This window comes from Grammomys surdaster, unplaced genomic scaffold (assembly GCF_004785775.1).
Source record: "Grammomys surdaster isolate TR1022 unplaced genomic scaffold, NIH_TR_1.0 126187, whole genome shotgun sequence".
NCBI classification, from domain to species: domain Eukaryota; kingdom Metazoa; phylum Chordata; class Mammalia; order Rodentia; family Muridae; genus Grammomys; species Grammomys surdaster.
The window spans coordinates 3,178,790-3,193,052 of record NW_021620993.1 but is presented as its reverse complement, the minus strand read 5'-3'; the positions used below and the strand labels follow the sequence as shown (position 1 = coordinate 3,193,052).

Here is a 14,263-nt window from a genome sequence, read left to right as displayed (position 1 = left end):
CATGAACTGTAAAATACACTAAACCTACATACATGCAGGCAAAACATTCATTCACATGAAATAAAATAAAATAAAGAACAAGTTTTGGGCTGGAGAGATGGCTCAGCGGTTAAGAGCACTGACTGCTCTTCCAGAGGTCCTGAGTTCAAATCCCAGCAGCCACATGGTGGCTCATAACCATCCGTAATGAGATTGGATGCCCTCTTCTTGTGTCCGAAGACAGCGACAGTGTACTCATATAAATAAAATAAAATAAAAAAATAAATCTTTAAAAAAAAAAAAAAAGAACGGTAGCAGTAACGGGGGTTTGTATTGAACTCCTGCTGTTAAAAAAAAAAAAAGAGTACTGACTGTTCTTCCAGAGGTCCTGAGTTCAATTCCCAACAACCACATGGTGACTCACAACCATCTGTAATGGGATCCAATGTCCTCTTCTGCTGTGTCTGAAGACAGCAACAATGTACTCACATGCATTAAATAAATAAATCTTAAAAAGAAAAAAGAAAAAAAGAACAAGTTTATGGACTGGAGAGATGACTCAGCAGTTAGGAAAGATTGCTAGTCTTCCAGAGAACTCCAGTCCAGTTCCCAGTAGCAACATCAGGCAGCTCAATCCCCTGTAATCCCAGCTTGTGGGCTGGGCACCTGCACATGTGTTGCAAATACAAAGATGCACACACTCAAATAAAATAGCAAATCTTTTATTTAAAAGAAAAGAAAAACGAGTCAGGTTTCTAACAACTACTTACACCAAAACGGTATCATGGAAAATTACACTGCAGTGGAAACGACAGCCACCAGCCAGCCCTCTCCACCATAAGGCAATGTATGAAACACTCTCATCAATGGGACTACTTATCTTAATTTTAAATCTCCAAACACTGTGAGCCAAATAAATCTTTTATTTGCAAAGAGACTACCTTAGATACTTCATTAAAACAATAAAGAAACTGGTTAACACAGACACACACACACACACACACTACCCTTTAACAAACTGAACTACAACTTAAAGCTTATCCTAGCATTCTTTCAGAGAGTCCTAGCAAAAGACAGCAGCAAAAATATAGACAGGTACAGAGACACGTCTGTAACTGCAACAATTTGGGAGAATGAGGCAGGAAAAGTCCAGGTCTGGGGATACATGTGGGGAATCCTCCCCATCATATCCCTGCAAAAGATGCAGTTGGACTCAACTTTGAAATAAAAATGCATTGGCTGTTACATCGAAGGTGTTTTAGTAAACACAGCTGAGTAAGAAACAGACTCCAGGGTGAAAGCAAAATAAATCCCTCCCTACTCATTTAAACACCTTCATCCCAACTACACACCAGTAACATGTTCGTGTACATGTACAAACACACACACACACACACACACACACACACACTCCCCTGAAGTGCACTGCGGTCCAGTTCTTTTAATTCATTTACCCTCATATATTTTACATCCCATAGAACCGACTGACTCATGTGAAATACTTACTTGGCCACACCCCATTCCCTCCCTAGACCCCCCACATTCTTAGAATTCATTCATTCACTACTTAGGCTGGAAACATGCACACACAGAGAACATCAAGCATTCTGTATTCACTGCGCCTTTATTTGTAACTCAGACACTAGCAATACGCTCATCTTCTGGAACAATACTATCATCCCCAAATCTCTGGAACAGGTTTTAAGAGATTAGAAATACACAAATTCCAATGATTAAGAAAAGCAATAATCATAAAATAACCAATACAAAAAACTCCCACTAATATGCTGCTCCAGGGAAGGAGCTCCATGTTATACTGGATCCAACAGGTACCACTTTTGAAGACTTAATTAGTATGGCACATAAATGGCACCACCAATATTTAGAGTGTCAACATTCAAACATAATTTCTCACTTATCTGCTCCCAAGGCAATGGTGGGGCTGGGGGTGGAGTGATGCTGACAAGAGACAGAATGGTATGGACAATGCTTAGCAACAGGGAAAAGTTTTTGAGGTTTCAACAGCTACTCCAAATACATTTTGGAAGATTAAAGTTAAAAAACAACAGGTAATATCAAACAACTGTGATTTCCCACTAAACTTCCTAAGCCGTATACAAAAATCTGTTTACCTACAGACAACCTTATTTTCAAAATAGCTTAAGATTCTATACTGACTTTGTACAAAAGCCCTCTCCAGTTCATCCCTAAGCCAAATAAGAAATATAGGTACAGCTAGAGAGATGACTTCTACTTTATATACATGTGTTAAAACTAAATCTGTGGGCACTATCATAATAAAGTAGTGTAAACACACATCTTTAATCAAAGCACTCAGAAGGGAAAGGCAGGCTGATCTTGGTGAGTTTGAAGCTAGCCTGTTCTACATACCAAGTTCTAGGACAGCCAGGGCTACAGAGACAGAGAGAGACCCTGTATCAAAAACCAAACAAATGTAAACAATCAACCAACTCAACAGTAGGATTTGAATCTGGTATATCTTCTGCAGACTCCTGTTCAAATTGCTTGGTTCCCAGCTGGTGCCATAATTTTGGGAGGCTTCAGAAATTTTGGCAAGGGGATCTAGTTGGAGGAATAGGTCACAGGAAAGGGGGACCTAGTTCCTTGGGAGGATGCTATCTATCCCTGACCATACATCATCTGCTTCGTCATCCACCATGATATGAACAGCCTCTGCCATATGCTTCTATTGACACTCCCTGGCCATGTCTTCCTGACCTCACAGACTGAACCCATGAGCCAAAACTCACCTTTGTCTTCTGTAATTTGCTTCTGTTAGGCATTTGGTCACAACCAATAAAAAGCATATATGGAAAAATGATACCAAAAGAAGGGTCTGCTAAGACTAAATATATTCAAGTAGCCTCTGGAAATGGTTGGTGGGAAAAATTTAAGAGTTTACAGAATGGGAAAGAGAAGCTATAGCATGGTGAAAGACCATCATATAGGATTCTGGTGGGGTTCAGATGGCCTCTGTAGAAGGCTGAGTTTAAAACTAATTGACTAGAAGCTGACGAGACAGCTGGGTGGTTAACAGCACTGGTTGCTCTTACAGAGGACTCTAGTTCAATTCCCAGAACCACAGGGCAGCTCACAACTTAGAACTCTAGTCCCAGGAGATCGAACAACTGCTTCTGGCTTCCTTGGGTACTGCTCCCACCTGGTACACAAACATACATACAGGCAAAACATCTATACACATAATATAAAATTACAGGCCACAGAAGAAAAAAACTAGTGAGTTAATTACTGTAGCAGACAAGCATCTGGGCTGAGGCAATGTTGTTGCCTGAAGCTTCTTGCCAGGTTTTCAGTGACCTGACAAATGTGAAATCTACCCAGAATAGGATTAAGTTGGAAGCTGTAGAAAAAAGTGTGTGGCTGTGGTAGCATATCCCAGCACCTAGGGAGGCAGTTTGAGGCCAGCTTGGTCTACAGAGTGAGTTCCAGGACAGCCAGGGTTACACAGAGAAACCCTGTCTCAAAATAAAAAAAAACAAAAAAACAAAAAAACAAGTGAAGTGTGTTTCTATTAAAGAGACTAGAAGCCATAAGGCCTGTCATTGGACAGTGGGAAACTGGCCAAACTCACCTACGACAGTGTCTTAGTTAGGGTTTTACTGCTGTGAACAGACACCAGGACCAAGGCAAGTCTTATAAAGGACAACATTTAATTGGGGCTGGCTTACAGTTTCAGAGGTTCAGTCCATTATCATCAAGGTGCGAGCATGCCAGCACCTAGGCAGGCGCAGACAGAGCTGAGAGTTCTACATCTTCATCTGAAGGCTACTAGTGGAAGACTGACTTCCAGGTAGCTTGGATGAGGATCTTAAACCCATGACCACAGTAACATACCTATTCCAACAAGGCTACACCTCCTAATAGTGGCACTCCCTGGGCCAAGCATATATAAACCATCACAGACAGGTTTCAGGAGAATATAACTATAAACTCCTGTGAAAGACTTTCCTTTGATGGAAGTTACCTAGGGGAATATTTTCCCAGGTCCAGCCATCTACAGCTGTGCTCCAAATAAACCTGTGACTGACTGAATTGGAGGCAAGCCACATGATGAACACTGGTTTTGCGGGTATGCTGAAGGCTACAGTTACAGAGATATAGAGGCTTGCTTCTTCTGCTCAGATTTGTTAGGAAGACCAGACAATGTGTAACAAGGTCAGATTCCTTGAGTGACTGTGCATAATAAAATTTGTGAGGGGGAAGCCTAAGTCACAACAGAGACATCAAGACATTGGAGATGCCAGAAGCATGGAATATCTGCCGAAGAAATGGAACCAGTACCAAAGAAGGATCATGTGGAGTGGGTTGGCAAGGTCACAAAACAGAGCTACCTGGGCCACTGAAGCTCAGATCACATCACCACCTGGCCTAGGAGTGTCAGGACTTATTGCTTGCCAACCTGGGTTTAAACTTTGCTTTGGTCCACTCTTCCTTGCTATTTCTCCATACTGTTTCCTCCCTTTTAGAATGACCATGTTTACTATGTCATTGTACACAAAAGTGTATAATTTCATTTGTGATTTTACCAGGGGTTTTTAAGTACTTTCCTCATTGCTGTGACAAGATACCTGACAAAAGCATCTTAAAGAAGGACTCTCTTTGGCTCAGTCTGAGGACCCAGTCCATCCCGGAGGGAAAGCACAGCAGCAGTCTAAGGTGGAGAGCCACATGCTATCTGCAGGCAGGAAACGGAGAGATGTGCAATGGTGCTTAGCTTGCTTTTTATTCAGTCCTAGACCTCAATCTGTGAGATGGATTACCCACATTCGGGTTGGTCTTTCCTCCTCAATTAAACCTCTGTGAAAACACTCTTACAGACACGTCCAGACCTTTGTTACCTAAGTAATTCTAAACCTAATTGACAATGAAGATTAATCATCACAAAAGGAAGCACTAACAACTAAGAGATTATTTTGAATCTTATAGAGATATCAGACTTTTTATAACTTTTTTTTAAGTTACAGTATAATTGTTATTATTTCTCCCCTTCCCTTTCCTCCCTCCAAACCTTCCCAGGCACTCCCTTGTTGTCTCTCAAATTCATGGCTTTTTTTCTATACATTTTTTCTTGTTTTTATACATATACATATATAAACAAATACATGGGGTTTTTTTCTAAATATATAAATACCACCTGTTCAGTCTGTATGTTACCTGTGTGTATATGATCTCAGGGCTGACCACTGGGTACCAATCTTTTAAATAATGTTAAAACTGTTAGGAAGTTGAATTTGAATTAAATGCATTGTGCATATGAGACGGTCATGAATCTTAGCATCAAAGGCCAAATGTTAGGATCTGAATATCAACTATCCCCCACTGGCTCATGTTCCGAATATCTGGTCCCTAGCTAGCGGTACTACTTGGAAGAAGGTCACCTGGGCAGGAGTAACTCTGGGATTATGTTATCCCTTTCCATGTCCTGTCTGGCTTTCTGCTTGCTGGTCTGCTGTGATATGAACAGCCTCCATCATATGCTCCTGCCTCCATGAAGTGACATGTCCCCACATGCTGTCCCTAGAGGAACTAAAATCCCATGAATCCATGTTTCCACCAGGTGCTGTGGTAACAGCAACACCAAAGTAACTAAGGCACCAAGCTCTAGTGTTTTCTACATCTGCTCAAATGAGCTGAAAGCTGCCCCTGACACATCTGCTATATATTGGGCCCTGCACTAAGTCACAAAATTCTCCCAGAAAGCTACTTTGACCTAAGCCCAGTCCTTTTGAAGTCAGATTACAAAGTGATTCTGAGTTAATTCAGTCAAATATCTAATGAATGAATACTGTGCAAAATATTACACCGCATACTAGAAGGAATCATCAAACAGGGCCTCTTCTCTTCCCTCAAGACATTGAGATCCAGGAGATGCTTCCATGCAAAAGTAAACAAAAAACCTAAAATGTCATAAGCAAGCAACAACAGCAATACAACCTGAGCAACTGGACTAGAGAGATGGATCACCAGTTAAGAGCACTTACTGCTCTTGTAGAAGAGCCAGCTATAGTTTCCAGCACACACACTGAGAAGCTTGCAACTCCCTTTAACTCCAGTTGCAGTCAATCTGATGCCCTTTTCACCGCACACACCCTTTTCACTGCACACATGTGGTATACATAAATTCAAGCATGCACATAACATAAATTATAATAATAGCTGGGCGGTGGTGGCGCACGCCTTTAATCCCAGCACTTGGGGGGCAGAGGCAGGCGGATTTCTGAGTTCGAGAGTTTGAGGCTAGCCTGGTCTACAGAGTGAGTTCCAGGACAACCAGGGCTACACAGAGAAACCCTGTCTCGAAAAACCAAAATAATAATAATAATAACAACAATAATTAAGTTGGAAAAAATGTATCAGAGTAAAGAGTTAATTCTGAAAATCAGGTTACAGAAGTACAAAGAGTATTTCAGTGAAGTCTTCAAGATTCCAATAGCTTGATGGATGGAAGGACAAATACAGGAGCTGGACAGTCATGAGACAGGCAGCAGTTTCATGCTAAAGTATAAGGTACTGTGGCTTGAATCTGCAATGTCCCCCGCAGGCTCATATACTGGTCCTCTAAAGGTTAGTGGCACTTTACTGGGAAATGCTGGAAATCTTAGGAAATCTAAGTTTAGCTGGAGGAAGTAGGTCACTTTGATATACCTTAGGCATACCTTATCTGTCCATCTTTCATCGCCTTCCTACTCCTTTCCCCTTCTCTCCTTCTCTTTTCCTGGCTATCAGGAGATAAGAAACTTTGCTCCACCATATGTCTTCCACCATGAGGGTACTAAAACCACAAATCAGCACAAATCTTTCTCCCACTTAAGCTGAGCATGTCAGATGAAAGTCTAAAACAGAAAACTGGCCCCAGAAAAGTGAAGTCATTGCTGTCTGCTGCTGGTGTGGGTCAGAAGCCTTTGGACCCAGGTCTTACAGTAGGAAAAGACTTTAGAAAAACAAGCTAAAGCCAAGAGTGCTGTCGGCACAACTTAATGAACAATTTTGGTGGGAGCTCAGAAAAGCAAAAAGCACTAGAAATGTGGACATTAAAGGCAGGTTTCAGACAGCAAAGACTGCTGGAAACTGGACTAAAAACTGAACATGTTACATTATAATAAGGAAGGTATCTAAATTTTATCCATTTACCAAAACACTAAACTCCATGACAGGCTGAGTTTATAAATGACCCACTGGAAATTCCGAAGGAATGAGGTTTACTAACAGTTCTTAACATTTATAATGAGAAAAAAGCACCAAAGACTGAAAAACTTGCAACATGGTCAGAAAAGTTGGGGCCAAAGAAAAGTGTGACTACTGAAGAAATTAGAGTCATTAATTATAAGAACCAAGGATTATCATCAAGACATAAGGTGCCTCCAGGATATCTTAGGAACTGACCAGACCCCATGTACCACAGGTCTATGGATAGTAAAGCATAATAAACTAATTTGGAATACATCTTCCCTGAGAAGAAAGAAAATACCATGGGTGGACAAGGACAAGGCCATCTGGGAAGCTGTTTCCCCGGGATTTGTTCATTGCGCTCAGCACCCAGGTACTCTTGAGACTACTGTAGTTATGGTCTCAGGGAGCCAGGCTACTACTGAAACTGGCAGCAAATATTTGCACTTCCAAGTGATGCTGGGTTAGCAGGTAAGCAAAGTAGAGCCATAGAAACCTGGTTTCCACCCAGGTTTCAAAGAAAAACCTGAGAAGTCAGGAAATGTGTGATAAGATGAGGGTTCCTGCACTATGGCAGCCCAAGATGTCACTGAGTGGAGCCAACCCAAGAAAGTTCACATGGGCTGCATGCAAACAGCAAAGCCAAACAGCAGGGCTGTCCAAGCTCACTGGAGCTTACAAGTGTTCACTTCAGAAGACAGACATGGAGCAGTAAGCTTTAAAGTTTGCCCTGTTGGGTCCATACAGTCCTTACTGGCTATTCTGTTCTACTTTTTAGAATGGAAATGTTTACTCTGTGCCCTTGTGTGTGTAATTATCTTTTTTATTTTACAGGGACTCATCGCTAAGAGATTGCCTCAAGTCTTAGAAGAGACTTTGGACTTTTGAGCAATGTTGAAATGTAGTACATTGGGAACTCTTTAGATAAGAGCAATTATATAAATACATTTTGGGGCCCAGGGTGGGATGTTATAAATTTGAAATGTGCCCCTCGGGCTTATTTGAACATTTGGTCTCCAGCTGAGGGCACTATTTTTGAAGGTGCTAAGAACATCAGAAGGTGAGACTTAACAAGAAGTAGGTCACTGGAGGCAAGTCCTTGGGGTATCTGTCTCTGACCCCATCTGTCTGTCTGTCTTTCTCCACTTCTTGGCTTCCATTGGGTTGAGATTTTCAAGCTACCATATCTATCCTCTGTGATGATTGACTGAAATCTCAGAGCCATAAGCCAAAACAGAACTTCCCTCCCAGAGGTTGTTTACATCAAGTGTTCTGGGAGCTGCCTAACATATGACGTACAAGAAGACATACAGTTTCAGACGTAACTAAAAGAATAAGCATAGCGGCAATGCTTTTAGGGTACAGTTTGTTTGTTTGTTTGTTTGTTTGTTTGTTTTTCGAGACAGGGTTTCTCTGTGTAGCCCTGGCTGTCCTGGAACTCACTCTGTAGACCAGGCTAGCCTCAAACTCAGAAATCTGCCTGCCTCTGCCTCTCAAGTGCTTGGATTAAAGGCATACAGGCAGCGCACCACCACTGCCGGCTTAGGGTACATTCTTAACCCTTTCTATACTACCCCTTAGTCAAGGGAAGCTAGTATACATTCTTCCCTAGAAACCAGCAATAGCTTGAGAGGGTAGAGCAGGGGAATGTGATCAAGGAAGACAGATTAAAAGTGCATAGAGGGGCAGGGGATATAACTGAGTTGGTAGAGTGCTTGTCTAGACTACATGATGCCCTGGGTTTAATCCTAAACACCACAAGAAAAAGAAAAAAAGGAGGGGGAGCAGGAACAACAAAAGCATGCATACAGAGCTGGTAAAAGTCTGATTCCTGGGCTCAGCAGTTAAGTAGTAATGCTTACTGCTCCTCCAGAGACCAGAGTTCAGTTTCCAGCTCCCAAGTCAGGCAGATCACAACTGCCCGTAACTATGGTTCCAAAGAAGTCCAACACCATCTTCTGGTCTCCAGGGGAAGAATATGCATATACATGCATATAAATAAAAATAAATCTTTCTTTAAAAAAAAATAATCTGGTAATCAAAACAGTCTCCAGGGCCAACAAGATGGCTCAGTGAATAAAGGCATTTGTCAAGCAAGCCTGGAAACCTGAGTTCAATCCCTAGAATCCAGGTCACTATAAAGCAAAAGACATAAGATGAGACTTCTTGTTTCACAGAAAGACTGAAGGTCAAGAAATATAACAAGCTTGCCCATGGTGATCCAGGAAGCAAGGGAGGTAACCCAGGAAGCAAGAGAGGTGACCCAGGAAGCAAGAGAGGGGCTGGAATTGAACTGGACTCTTTCTAATCCAGTACTAATGGGTTAATAAGTAAGTCTTCTTGAAAGCAATAATATTTTATATTTAATTTCCACAAAAGAAACATTTTAAGAAAAAGCGTGTCATCCATCCACAAGGCCTACAGCAAGGAGGAATTCATTCTGAAGTACTTCTAAAGGCTCCAGAGAAGATACAGCATCTTCTTATAAGAATTTTTTAAAACTAGAGAAAATGGAAGTGAAAGACACTCAGATCAGAAGAAAGAGTATAAATCAAGAATGTCTGAAACTGTTTGGCATGCTCAGAGCAGAAGACTTAGCAAGATAATGTGGGAAGGAGGCGGCCAGCACAGGATGGCTGCACTGCACTGCCAGAGACAGCCAACACTGTGTTATTATAACTGCATTCTAAGCTCCAAATCACAGGTGCTTAGACGCTTGCAGGACCAGAGGCTGCCATGTGTTTGGGAAAGAGAATCCTGGAAGCTAGGCAAAGTAAAGAGAAAGCAATAGCGGCCTAAAGAGAGCTGACTGCTTCCAACCAGCTGGGGAATCTGCGGCCTTAGAAATGTCAGCACTAACAGCATTTTAAAAGCTTGCTTGAGTGAGGGTGACATTACTTCACACCACCCCTCTCTGCCTCTCTATCCTGCAAGACAGGTCTCACCATTCTTCCCATTTCACAGACGACAAAACTAGCTCAGAGGCCAGTAACTGCTCCAAGTCAAATGATGCAAAAACAGGGGCAAAGCTCAGGCTTGGTGTGTTTCCACACAAAAGAGGAAGAGCAAGTCCAACACTTTGAAAGAGCCCTGGGATAAAATCAGGCATAGAGGGAGCTACACAACAAATGGGAACAAGGGAAAACACCATTAAGTTTCTTTTTTTTTTTAATTTTTATTTATTTATTATATGTAAGTACACTGTAGCTGTCTTCAGACACCCCACAAGAGGGTATCAGATATCATTACAGATGGTTGTGAGCCACCATGTGGTTGCTGGGATTTGAACTCATAACCTCTGGAAGAGCAGTCAGTGCTCTTAACCACTGAGCCATCTCACCAGCCCAAGTTTCTTTTTTTAATGTTCATAATTTGTATATCAAATAAACCAATCATCCTTTAAACAGAGTTGCCTTGTTAAATGTTGCCATGTTAAAAATATTCACCCTTCTGTTCAAAGAACAATACATGTATCTCTATGACACTAAATAAGAACAAAACTCTCCTCTTGATATTTCACTGGCCACGGTGGCATTTTCTTAGTGAAAATAGGCTCATAAAAAAACTGTTACACTCAACTTAAAGCCCTATTTTATTTTACATTCTGAGAATTTAATACTGGGCTGCATCTGGGCTACATCCCCAGCCCTAACTACTTTTTAAATGATTAGGCATTTGTGGAATCCCAATGACGGGAAGGCTGAGATGAGAGGATCCTGAAGCTTGCCGGCCAGCCAACCTTGATGAATTGGTGAGCTCCAAGTTCAGTGAGAGACCCTGACTCAAATGTCAGCATTTCAAAATCAGAGGCAATCATATCTCTAAAGTTCTTGGCCAGCCTGGTCTACCTAGTGAAACCTTAATCTCAAAAATAACACCTTGGGGTCAGAGAGATGGCTCAGTGACTAACAGCAAATGGCCTGTCTTCCACAGGACCTGGGGTTCAATTCCCAGCAACTGAACAGTGGCTCACAATTGTCTGTAACTCCAGTTCCAGGGGATCTGACACCCTTACACAGATATACATACAGGTAAAACACTAATACACTTTAAATAAATATTTTTTAAAATAATTATAAAAAAAACCTTGATATTGATCACTGGCCTCCACACACAAATATACATGTACCCAAACACACACACACACATAAGTACATACATAATTACAATTCAATGTTTGGATAAGAGAAGATAATTGGGAAATATGATTAAGGTACATAATAATATAGATATATGAATGAACTTGTGAAAGAATACATTTTAAAAGTACATCATTTGGCAAGAATAGCAACTAAATCTACAATAAGTATGAACTGCAAGAAGCCTCCATGGGTATTTCAAATGCACAGCTCCAGAACGGTTTTTGTCGTAAAGATCCTGAGACCTAGTTAAGAATGGTTCAGCCCAAAATATCTGCGGGCGAATATTTGACCTTCAGAATGCAGAGTGACAGATATTTTTTTCCCTTCTTTTAAATCTGAAATCTCTAAACCCGACAAAGTGTCATGCAAAGGGTTCTATACTGGTGGCAGAAATCTTGCGTGGGGTTTTCACTGCATAGTCTTTTCCATGGCATCACCTGTTATCCAAACTGCACGTCCCCAGCTCCTCAGCAATCCTCTCCTACAGTTTCCTTAACAAGCCAAGAGCCAGAAATGCAAAATGCATTGTCAGTTACTTGGGCAACGAGGCAAAGTCTACGATGCAGGTGATGAGAAGAACCAAAAACCCCATTTAGTAAATGACTCCAGAGTTGCATGCCCCCCTCCCCAGTTTATCTCCATCTCACTTTTCTTGGTTAAACCTTTAAGGTTTTTCTACAGAAGGGCAAACACTGAAGGGAGGGGCTGCCAGGTTCGGGAGTCTGCTCCCCATTGCTCGTCCTGTCCTGGCCTCTACGCAGCGCGCTCAGCCCTGGCCCGGCGTCCACCGCCGGGAGTTCCAGGGACGCCGGCCGGAAGCCGGGCCGCGAGGGTCCGGGCAGTGGCGCGCGCAGGCCGGCGACTCCGGGGCCTGTCACTTCTACCCTCGGCCGTCACCTTCTCGGACCCCGCGCCATAGGCCCGCGTGCCCGCCACTCACCGCGCCGCTCCCGCCCCCGACCGCCGAAGGACAAAGCTGAGGGCGCGGGGCGAGGCTCGGCCGCTGTCCTCAGGCCGGGCCGCCTTAGCCCGCCGCGGCCCATTGTGCGCACTCATCGCACGCCGCCCGCCGAGTCTTCGAGCCGGACATCCCTCGGGCCGGCCACCCGCCACGGCCCCGCTCCCGGCCCCCGCCTACCTGCCAAGGCTACCGGGTGGGCGCCTCTCCTTGCGCTCCGAGGGCTGCAGGCGGCTGCCGAGCGCCGGGCGGCCCTGGCCTGCGCCTTACGTAAAGCGGCGGCGGCCCCAGCGCCAGGCGGCGGAGGGCGGGAGGCGGCGCGCGGCAGCCGCTCCACTGCGTTACCTGGCAACGGCCTCAGCGCCCGGCCAGCCAACACCGCGTTCCATATCCTTCCGCCCAGGCGCTGGGATTACATCAGTGTGCCGGGGCTCCGCCCTCGTGCTGTGGGTGGGGGAGCAGCAGGCGCATAGATCTGAGTCCTGGGGTCCTGACGATCGTGACACCACGAGACCGACCTGGGGACTCGAGTCTTCGAAGCTTCACCAAGCCCTTAGAGAGGGCGCCAGGGTCGGTGACCACCGCTGGGACTCTCAGGCCGGGCTTTGCACAGCCCCTCTAACACGCACCCCCGCGTTACACCTGTCCGCGCCCCCTCTTCGCCATGTCCTGGGATGGCTGGAGTGGGCGGCTTAACATAAAGTCTTCAATTAAAAAAAAAAAAAGTAGCATGGCTCTTTTTATGTTATTATTAAGTAGACAAGAAATAAAAGACCTTCTGGAAGAATCGGAAGTGGGAGCCAAAAATGTGCACTAACCTTTTAGTCAAAAGCCTCTTCCCACCTACTCACCTTCCCTAAATGTGACTCCTAGGCTCTTCTAGAAAAGCAGATGTAGATGTCAGAAGTACCAGGAAAGAAAGCCTGAGATGTGTCTTCTATACAAAGGCAAGACCAGGTCCAGAAGGGGAATGACCTGCATAGAGTTCATCAAACTCACTGAGCACCGCCAAGCACCAGACACTGCGCTTGGGTTCAGAGCCTGAGACTGAAGTTCCCAAGCTCAGCTCAGGCTTCTGGGAGGGGCAGAGAACTGGAAGTACTTTTCTGCTGAGGTAGGCTGGACTCTGTGTGCAAGCCAAGGTCAGGAACCTAAAAGAACTTTCCTTTCATAGAATCCATACTCTTTCTGAAAACATCCTTTCACTCTCCCGGAGAAACCCAAGGTAAAGCCTTACTGGCCCATTTCACTGGTAAGAAGAGAGGCTCAGAACAGGCTGGTGAGTGTATAGCGCCTCTGGATGGAGGCAGGATTTGAGCTCAGGCTCTTGGCTCTGTTGTCGAAGATGTTTTCCTTCAACCAATTCTTACCCTTCCTCAGTTCGCTCACTGTTGTGTTGTCTCGGGGTTCATTTCAGGTGACTCACAAACCACAGTTTTATTTACTACACATCTTTTGGTTACCTGTTCTAAGCCAGGCAGCCAGGTGAACTCCCGTAATATGGGAGAGAGTGGAAAATCCAGGGTCATCTGGGAGCAAAGGTGGACATAAATGGTGTCAGGATCCTCAGGACCTCAGAAACCACGGTCGCACAGACCAGTGAAGCATTTCCCCAAATATGGAGAATTTGCACACATTTTTTTTTTGGTACATCCATAACATTACTGTCTCCTAGTCTGTACCTATGTAAAGGCATATCCATAGTACAGAAGTTTCAAAAGAGTAACAAAGTATCACAAATATCTGAAAAGAAAGCTAACACAGCCACTTTGTAGCCATACTGTTGACTATACTCTGTGTATGTATCCCTTGGGTGGTTGTGGGCAGGCACCTGTGGAGGTCAGAGGGTAACATCAGTTATCTTCACTCACACTCCATCTTTTTGTTTCTTTGGTTGGTTGGTTGGTTGTTTTTTCGAGACAGGGTTTCTCTGTGTAGCCCTGGCTGTCCTGGAACTCACTCTGTAGACCAGGCT

General features: G+C 43.9%; 1 protein-coding gene across 3 annotated transcripts in view; it reads right to left on the bottom strand.

The window, feature by feature from the left end:
- Kiaa0232 (KIAA0232 ortholog) overlaps positions 1-13,192 on the bottom strand; it is a 65,777-nt gene extending 52,585 nt beyond the window's left edge. Inside the window, exon 1 of one of the 3 annotated variants that reach the window (XM_028758101.1) lies at positions 13,140-13,192. The gene's annotated coding sequence lies outside the window, so the exon portion shown is untranslated. Of the gene's footprint in view, positions 1-12,468; positions 12,636-13,139 lie in introns of those variants that run through there. The other 2 variants (XM_028758100.1, XM_028758102.1) reach the window with 2 other exon arrangements.
- Positions 13,193-14,263: the final 1,071 nt, after the last annotated feature.